The sequence below is a fragment of the Leucopleurus acutus genome, assembly GCF_964270905.1.
Source record: "Leucopleurus acutus genome assembly, chromosome: 11".
Taxonomy (NCBI): domain Eukaryota; kingdom Metazoa; phylum Chordata; class Mammalia; order Artiodactyla; family Delphinidae; genus Leucopleurus; species Leucopleurus acutus.
Genome location: NC_139152.1, coordinates 93,476,423 through 93,486,883, shown reverse-complemented (window position 1 = coordinate 93,486,883; position 10,461 = coordinate 93,476,423).

Genomic DNA, 10,461 nt, shown 5'->3' with positions numbered 1-10,461 from the left:
GCCACAGTGGGCGGAAGATATTGCTGGGTGCCAGACTGAAGTCAGGCAGGGAAGAATGAATAGGCTTCCTAGCCTCAGTGCCTTTTCTCCTGCCGTTTCTCTCTCAATTACAGACCCTTTTCATCTGTTTTCCCATACGCGGCCCAGGGGAGCCCGGTTACCGGCTTACCCGGGTCTGTTGCATTCTGTCGCCCCCTGGCGGCCCACCGGGGAACTGGCCCGTGGTGTCCTCTCGAGCCTCTTGGTCTCCGGCAGGGTTAAAGCGAGGCCGAAACAGAGAATCTGGCGATTCTGGTTCTGCTCAGCCGTCGCCCTGGCAGGCGACCTCGATTCACCTTGCAGAACGGAACTGACCTCATTAGGGAGTTGAGAGGCATGTGCTGGGTCAGTTTTTCCCTAATCTCAACCATTCAGCCAGCTGGGACGCTTTTCTAAATTCTCCCCCACGGGCCATTAAAATTATAGAGGAAAGTGATATGTATGTTTATTGCATTCCTCAATAAAAGCTGTAACATAATATGTACTTAGAGCTCTTTTCCTTTGTTTCTTTTATTACTGAAATGAATTATTGCAGAAATAAAACGCAACCGCATTTACCACATTGATTTAGCGGCATATACACACTGTCAAGACTCACTTTTTTTTTTTTTTTTTGCGCTACGCGGGCCTCCCATTGTCGCGGCCCCTCCCGTTGCGGAGCACAGGCTCCGGACGCGCAGGCTCAGCGGCCATGGCTCACGGGCCCAGCCGCTCCGCGGCACGTGGGATTTTCCCAGACCGGGGCACGAACCCGTGTCCCCTGCATCGGCAGGCGGACTCTCAACCACTGCGCCACCAGGGAAACCCTCAAGACTCACTTTTTAAAGACGACATAGATTTGACCAGGGTTCAAATTCTGACTTGGCTGCTTTCTAAACTGTATGATCTAGAACAAGTCACTTAGACGCTCTCCATCTCAGGCTGCTCATCTGAAACACGGTTGTGAGAATTCAGTGGAAGTGTGTCTGCAAAGTGAACCCCAATAAATGCTCTCCACCCACTTTCTCTGCTGGACTTCTCTCCTTAGCACTTATCTATCCTAGCACCATCTATTTCCTTTCTACATCGTGTTTTCTGTCTTCCTCCCCCACTGGAATGTAAGCTCGGTGAGGATGAGGAATTTCAGCTATTTGGTTCACCGATGTATCCTCAAGGCTTGAAAGAGTAACTGGCACATAGGTGTTCAATCAACATGGATTGAATAAATGAATAAGTTGAAACTATTATTCATAAGCTTTATGGATGAAGGGGTGCAGGAATGTGCTCAACGTTGCACAGCGAGTGTGTGTGTGGGGGGAGCCAGATGGTACTTTTAGTGAAGGCTCTAGGCTCGCCTCACTGAGTCCTGGAGAGCAGGGATTGGTGAGGGAGTCAGGAAGTGGCTATGCAGGTAGGGCCTGGCCCAAACTGGGTGTCAGGGTAGAAGGTGTGGAAGGAAGGATCTGAGGATGGTGACGAAGGTGAGGATGGTGAAAGGAAGGAGGACCAACACAGGAAAGAGGAAATGCAGGAATTGGGCCTTTGGCCTCTGTTCCCTTCTCCACCATTTGCAAATGTGTTCCTTGGAGTGACTTGGGTAACCCCTAGGAGGGGGTGGGCAGGTAGAGCTGAGCTGTCCTTGAAGCAGCTATAATCAACTAATCCAGCTGCTGGTTTTCTCTGAGGTGGCTACCTGTGTCAAAATCCCCTGGGGAACTAATGAAGAAGTCAGGCTCCTGGGCGACGTCATATTCAAGTAGGACTCCCGGGACGTGGCCCAGGAATTTGCAGTCCACAGTTAGCGTTATCCTAGGCTCAGTCCATCCCCGGCTCCCTGAACCCCCTTTGCCTGCTCTGGTTCCTCAAAGACCTTAGATCCGAGATGTGCACGTCTGGGGTAATACAGACCCACCCGACGGCCTGACTGCACGGTGTGGATGATAACTGCAGCTTAGCGGGATCCTGGTGTCCGACCTTCCTCTGCCCCAGCTCTTCGTAACATCAGCCCCTCCCAGCTCGATGCTCAGGTATACCAGGTAGGGTCACACTCGCTGTGTGACTGCGTTGTGTGCCAACGGGGTTAGAGGATAAAGGGCTGGGGACTGAAAGGTCTGAGCAACCCCGTTCCATCCCCCCACCCCCATCCATACCCCTTTCCAGCGGGTAGGCAGATCTGGTTTTTACAGAAGGGTGTGGCTACAGAGGCCGATATTATGACCCTCCTTCCACTGGCTGGAAGGAAACTAGAGAACACGGATTTCACCAATAGGAAGGCAATATGCAAATATTGCCCAGCGTTAATTGGCTGATGGACAGATGCGTACCATTCATTCCTGTGCTCTGAGACTTGGAGCTTGGAGCCCAACTTTGAGGTAGAGGTTGCACTTGGAAGCAATTATTGAACGCCCACATCGTGCCAAGTCCTGTAAGTCCTGTGTCAGGGCGTACAGGGATGAATAAGACCGGCAAGGCACCACCTTCGTGGAACTTACATTCTAGTAAACTAATAAGAACATAAATAAATGAACAATTTGTTTTCTAAATTTCAGATCTGGGTGGTGCCACGAAGACAATGCACCAGGGAGCTGTAACACCAGTGATGCTGTAACAAGTCCTGCAAGGGTGTATTCTAAGAGCAGCAGAGGAGGGCAAGACCAATTACCCTGGTGGTGGAGCGAGAGGTGGAAAGAGGAGGTGCCCTTGAGCAAGCAGCTGAAGAAGGAGGAGGAATTTCCTCCCCTAGATGAGGGGGCAGCACGTGGGAAGCACATACTGAACTTTAGGAACCCCAGGAATTGTGAGGTAGATGGAGGGAAGAGTGTGCAGGGCAGGAGAGGGCAGAGTTATGTGACTTCGGGCAAGTGTTTTACCACCTGAGCCTCAGTTGGCAGAGGATTAAATATAATGTAGAAAACATAGTATATATGTGCACTCAATAAATGCTAAATAAGGAAAGCTCCAGGTGGTGACCACTACTGTCATACTGGGAGAGCCCCTCAATTGCGTTCCCTAGATTTAGGGCTTTGGTCCTACCCCCCTCTCTTCCCTTTCCCCCAAAGCTTATACCTTCAGGGCTTCTGTCTTCACTTCTCCCCCTGGAACTTAGCACACTGGCATTTTATCTTCCTGCCTCCCTAGGGGACAAGGACTCCAAGTAGAGCAGGAAAGACTTGGATAAGCTCCAAGAAAGGACTTCCTTCTCTTTCATTCAGAGTTGCAGCTGCTCGGAGGAGGGGACAGCGTGCATTTCCCACAGATTTAGAAAATTCTGGAGCTGGAAGAAAGGTTTGCGATAACATATATAGTCCAGAGCTTTTTTTTTTTTTGATTTAATTTTTTGTTTTTTAGATTTTTTTTTTGATGTGGACCATTTTTAAAGTCTTTATTGAACTTGTTACAATATTGCTTCTGTTTCATGTTTTGGTTTGGGTTTTTGGCCACGAGGCATGTGGGATCTTAGCTCCCCGACCAGGGATCGAACCCACACCCCCTGCATTGTAAGGTGTAACCACTGAACCGCCAGGGAAGTCCCTAGTCCAGAGCTTTTCAATTTTTTTTTTTGACAGATATCCAATGTAAGAAATGCACTTTACATTAGGACCAGCTGAACTCATGTTTTTTGGAGGCTGACGTTTGTAAAATTTAGGGACCTCTTTAAAAAAAAAAAGAATATAAAATTATGTATGCAAAATCAGGTGTTTATTTAGAGCAAAAAAATAAATTCCTATAAATTACAAACTTTAGAAGTCTGACTGGGATTTCCCTGGTGGTCCAGTGGTTGAGACTCTGAGCTTCCACTGCAGGGGGTGGAAGTTCAATTCTGGGCCGGGGAACTAAGATCCCGCATGCCGTGTGGCGTGGCCAAAACAAAGAAACAAAAAATAAAAAGTAAAAAAAAGAGTCTGACAAACACCATAATCATAAAGTCAGAACAAAAAGAAATTTTCACTCAACTACCTGACGTATTGCTTCACTACCTTTTTTCTGCAATTTGAGGATGCGTGCTTTTCACATAGCAGTGACTTTCTTATATTTTCTATAAAGAGAAAGAAAAGTCAGGCTTCTAGCATGTTTGATCAGAATGTTTTTTGTTTTACTATTTTAGAAAAGTTTTTCTCAGCTTTGCAATCAGTTTTTGGTAATGTCATGTAAACCTAAAATGTTTAATTTTGTCAAATTTGGGAAAGACAAATTTTCTGTGTTGTTTCACTAGGAGCCGCAGACTTTGTCAGAACAAACTGTGGTGTGTATGAGACAGAACCCCATGAGTCATGATATATAAAACATTTGAAGACGTACACAGATGTACTTGCTATGTACCGTACTGTTATGGGTTGGTGTCCTACAACAGAGGCATCCTGGTTAATTCTATTGCACGTGATTCTCCCGCCCCCAAAAGAAAATAGCGTGTGGTGCATTTATAATTAGATATGCTGTGTTATTAATTGTGTTCCCAATGGCGTGGACTTTTGCTGTAACTAGATCAGTGGGAACTCAATCCTCCACATGTAAGTTTACACGTCTGAGAATTGGAAGAGTTTTCCATAGACTAGCTTCTGGCTCTATACAACGCAGACCTGGGTTCTCCTCCACTGCCCACATTCTTCCCATGTCAGGTGCCTAGGTGTCATGGTGACGTAGTGATGTGACCTCTGTCCCTGCACCTTTATGTCAGGATACCAGGTGAATTGACATGGTGACTGGGTATGGGTGATTGGAGTATTTCTGGGAACCATTCCCTACACTAGGATGCTAGAAATCACCTAACTATTCTAGAAGTTGACTGTGAACCTTTTAACTATGATCTACTAAACTCAAACTAAATGTAGGTCCAACTCAATTTCCCATTAGTCGGATCTCAGAGTAGTCGGACACAGCCTTTGGAAAGAGAAAAGTGTTTTACTGATATGGAACAATCTTCAAGATATATTAAGAGAATAAAAGCAAGGTACGAGACAGTGCGGCACACTTGCACCTGTGTGGTGTGTAGGGTATCTCTGGAAGGAAGCAGAAGGGTATTCGCCTCTGAGTAGCTGTGGGGACCGGGGTGGACGGGGGACTTGCTTTTCCCTGTAAAGACCTTTTGAGCTTTGCGCAGTGTTTTTTAAATCGCACACATGTCTTCTTTTCCTTTTCTTTCTCTCTTTTTTTTTTTAGATAAATGCTTAGCAGTTGACAATCTATTTTTCAACCTAATTTAGATTGTTCTCTTAGTGGCCAGCAGGGGGAGGCAAATGCTTTCTCTCTTTTGGAGAGAGGTTTTCCCCTTCTACAACCTTCGGAAAACATCATGGCTGTGCCCTGTAGCTGGAACCCAGACTCCAGGTGGGGTCTTAAAAGGAAAATAAGTGAAAATAAGTTGTCATTACGAACTCTAGGGAATCTCTGATTTTTAAACTAGCTTTATTGAGATATAATTCACATGCCGATCAGGAGCTGGGCGCAGGTCGGAATTCTCGGTTGGGAGTTGTAATCCAGGTGTTGCTTCTGTACTCCATGGCTCTGCCGCATCAGCTGTGACCAGGCCATTAGGGCATCCAAGCCCCCACTGTCCACAGGAAGACTGGGTGCTCTGGGCGCAGGGGGAGGAGCCGGGCTCAGGGCCGAGGTCTCCTCCCTCTCCCCCAGGAAGGGCACCCCAGGACTACCCAAGTAACAGAAACAGTTTGCTTTATTGTTTAATTTCTAGAGAGATGTTCTCTATGGAAAAAATGTTCCTCTTGCCACTTATAAGAAGCAGAACATAGAACATTATGGTCTCTTGTGTAAATCCACCCAGTACCACATGTGCATAGGTAGGTATGACCCCGAGAAGGAGCCTCCCTGGTCCAAAGGACCTGGGTAACATGCTGGGGGGTGGGGGGAAGAGGAAGTGAAGGGGCAATGCACTACTGAATTGGAGCCACTGAAAATACCCCCCTTCTGAGCCCTGTGATGAGTGGTTCCTGCTGCTGATCTACCATCCAACCACCCATTCATCCATCCACCCCTCACCCACCCACCCAACCACCTATTCACCTTTTCATCCTCCCATGCACTCATCCATCCATCCATCCATCCATCCATCCACCCTTGAGTTAAGATCAACTGATAAGGTCCAGCCAAGGGCTGAGGAAGAGTTCTAGGTGGAGGGAACAGCAAGGACAAAGTCTTGAGGCTGCAATGAGTTTGGCGAATCCACGGGTCAGCCTGGCCAGGGGGCATGTGTGATGAGATGAGGCTGCAAGGTGGACAGGACCGGATCAGCGGGACCTGGTCAGCCAAGGGGGGAGTTTGGATTTGTTCTAAGTGTGAGAAGAAGCCACTGGAGGCTTTCAAGCAGGAGAGTGGGGTGTTGTCATTTCCATTTTACAAAGACCCCAGTGGGTGGTGAGAAGATTGTGGGGGCAGGAGCAGAGAAGGGGAGACAGTGAAGTGGCTGTGACCCACCCCTTCCTCCCACAAGGGCCCTCCCCAATTCCAGGGGAGGCGAGGATGACCCAAGAGCTCCAGTGGACCTAGGCAGTCCTGGAAGGATGCGTATTGGGAGTGTGGCCAGGTGCAGCCAGCAGCTGGGGTTCAGGGTGAGGCCACAGAACCTGGCGATCTGGTTAAACAAGGAAGATCCCTGGACCAGACGAGGTAAGAGCTCTGTGGATGTCCGTTGAAGGACATCTGGTCAGAGATGCAGAAGCAGGGCTGGACATCCAAGCAGACCTGATATTAATATTTAATAACAGCAAACATTTATTTATTCAGCTGAACGTGGGTCGGTACTGTGGTTAAAACTTCACATACATTCTCCCTTAAGGCCCACATCTACCCTGTGAGGTGTGACAGTTACAGTTCCCATTTTGCAGATGGACCAGCTGAAGCCCAGAGAGGTTACATGACTTGTCCAAGGTCACACAGCTATAGACAGACCTCCCTGTGCCTGAGGCTAACACAACTGAAGAAAGATTGTGGGAATAAGAGGGGTTTTTCTCTGTATAGGGACTGGAAAGCACAGATCATAAGCCGTAGATCTGTCCAGGGGAAACAGGGCCCCGATCTTGCTGGTGTGATCACTTGGCCCCTTGAGATGGTACATCTGGCTGTCACCAGCGTCTTTCTCCTTACCCGTCATGCTCTAGTCAAGGGCTCCCTGGGCTCTGGGAGGATGGACACTGGCTTCCCAAGGAGAACTGTCCTCCAGGGGCAGGGGAAGTGATGTGCTCACCAGCCAGAGTCCAGGCTGTTAGATGCTGCTTGTTGCAAATTCGCTCCGAGCTTCTGCTCTCTCCACTGTCCTGGATACGTGGCTTCATCGTCTCAGGTGAAACCTCTGCCCATTTAGGAATCCTCCCTTCAAGCAAGGAAGGAAGACATTTGTTTCTTTACTTAACTTTTAGCATCTATTATGCGCCCCACATGCTACAAAGGTTAACTTTTTTAATTTAAAAAATCTTTAAAAATTCTCACAATTGGGAATTCCCTGGTGGTCCAGGGGTTAGGACTCCGTGCTTCCACTGCAGGGGGCACGGGTTTGATCCCTGGCTGGGGAACTAAGATCCTGCATGCTGCATAGCAAAAAAACTCCAAAACAAACAAACAAAAATTCTCACAATCACCCCGTGAAGAAGATACTATTAGCTCCCTTCCACAAATGAAGAAACTGAGGCTTGACGTGACTTGACGTGTCACCTCAGCTTGCAGGTGACACAGCCAGGATGTGTTATTTGCCTATTCGATGCCAAAAGCTCGGTGCTTTCCATGAGCCCCCCTCCGTCCTGGCACCTCCTGGTCTCAGAAAGAGGAAGTTGGAGAGGGAATGAGCAGGGAGGGAAGTGCGGACAGATATCACTGATGGGTTGATTTGTTTGTTCTTTGGGAGGAGAAGGCAGGAGAGGAGATAGGCAGGGAACCCACAGACCTCAGGACCAAAGTCCCCCAACAGCAGGAGGTCTGGTGGGTGACAGTTGCTGGAAGCCGTGGGCCAAACTGTCCATTAAGCCCAGCAGAACACAGTGGCTCAGGCCCAGACAATTTTAGGGGCCCACCAAAATGTTTTAATCTCTTATAAAATCAGAAGAGGAATTCCCTGGCAGTCCAGTGCTTAGGGCTCCATGCTTCCACGGCAGGGGGCACAGGTTCCATCCCTGGTCGAGGAACTAAGATTCCATATGTCACGTGGTGTGGCCAAAAAAATAAAATCAGAAGAGAAAATGAACTTTCAGGTAGACAATAGTGTTTTAATAAATAACATTGAGGGACTTCCCTGGTGGCTCAGTGGTTAAGAATCCGCCGGCCAACGCAGGGGACACGGGTCGATCCCTGGTTGGGGAAGATACCACATGTCACGGAGAGCTAAGCCTGTGCGCCACAAGTACTGAAGCCTGCGCACCTAGAGCCTGTGCTCCGCAACAGGAGAAGCCACCGCAACGAGAAGTCCGCTCTCTGCAACTAGAGAAAGCCCTCACGTAGCAACGAAGACCCAACGCAGTCAGAAAGAAATAAATGAATAAATTTATTTATTAAAAAAATATATATGTAACATTGATATATTTATTCAATGCAGTCATAAAATATGATTAAATATATGTATGTTTACGTCTATGTGTATGTAATATATATTTTCTAATGGAGGAAGGGACCCATGAAAGCAGAAGCACCTCAGGCTCGCAAAAGTCATGATGGGGCCCTGGGAGTTTGCAAGGAGAACATTCCCACAGGCCTGGGGCTCAGACTTGGCCGCCAGGTGGAGGTGAGCAGCCTTGCTTCCAGCTGACACAGGTAGGGCACTGGGCTCCTGATAATAATGGCAAATCTTTTCTGTTAATTATTAACGAAGTACCAGGCTTTGTCTCCCTTAATCCTCGCAACACTTATTGCTCTCATTTTACAGAGGAGGAGACTGAACTCAGAGAGGTTAGAACCAAGACTCCAGAGCTGTACTGACCTCCAGATGACATTGGAGAACCCCCTCGGCCCCAGGAATCTGGGACTTTCTGAAGCCTTCCATTGGGGTGTCATTAATTATTTTCTAGTCGTTTCCTGTGCCCAAGCTTGTCTCGCTACTAGACTTGGCCTCTTTAAGGCCTGGCTTTATTTTGTACTTTTCTTCTATGGGGGCCCTCAATCCCATGCTTTGAATCAAGGCTTTTGTGCTTGTGTTCCGTGAGGGAGACCCTGTGTGGCCAGCTAGGCCGTGTCCTCCTTGGCACCTCAGAGGTGGGCACGCCAGCAGCTTTGTTCTGGCTGCTCCTCACTGTCGTCCCTCAGTGCAGCCTGGTGGCCTGCGGTACAATTCAGCGAAGGCAGATCTGTAAGCGCCCATCATGAAATCCTGGGAACTTGCTTTTGTAGCCGCTTTATTCACTTAACACTGTACCATGAGCAAGGAACCACGGCCACTGAGGGTCTCCTCAAAGTGTGATTTCTGATGGCCGTGTAATAGTTCATTTATATTTTCTTTTTTTTTTTAATTTTTAAAATTTATTTATTTAGTTATTTTTGGCTGTGTTGGGTCTTCGTTTCTGTGCAACGGCTTTCTCTAGTTGCGGCGAGCGGGGGCCACTCTTCATCGCGGTGCACAGGCCTCTCACTGTCGCGGCCTCTCTTGGTGCGGAGCACAGGCTCCAGACGCGCAGGCTCAGTAGTTGTGGCTCACGGGCCTAGTTGCTCCGTGGCATGTGGGATCTTCCCAGACCAGGGCTCGAACCCGTGCCCCCTGCATTGGCAGGCAGATTCTCAACCACTGCGCCACCAGGGAAGCCCCTATTTATATTTTCTTAGCACCATTAACTTAGCCAATCCTGTAGTATTGATGTTTCACTTTCTAACTCTTCCTTGATGATGATGATGATTTTTGCTGTTCAGTCAGTCAGTCAGTAAATATTTATTAAGCATGTACTAAGTGCTGAGAACAACTTTATGATCATCTGGCTTGATTCAAGGGTAACATTTGGAATATTGAGCAGAACATCTGAAAACCTACAAGAAGGGGCCAAAGTAGTAGGTAGAGGAAAATTCATAGCTTTAAATACAGTTATTAGTAAGAAGAAAAGATGAAAAGTCAATGAACTAAATATTCACCTCAAGAAGTTAGAAAAAGAGCAATAAAAGAAAAAGTAAAAAAAAAAACCCTAAAAGTTAATTAGCATAAAAGCAGAAAATAATGAAGGGAACAAAACCAAGAGCCGGTTCTTTAAAAAAGACCAAGTAGGGATTCCCTGCTGGCGCAGTGCTTGGGAGTCCGCCTGCCGATGCAGGGGACACGGGTTCGTGCCCCGGTCCGGGAAGATCCCACATGCCACGGAGCGGCTGGGCCCGTGAGCCGTGGCCGCTGAGCCTGCGCGTCTGGAGCCTGTGCTCCGCAACGGGAGAGGCCACAACAGTGAGAGGCCCGCGTACCGCACACACACACACAAAATCTTCCATTGATGTAAAACATACACACAGAAAAGAGCACAATTCATAAGTGTG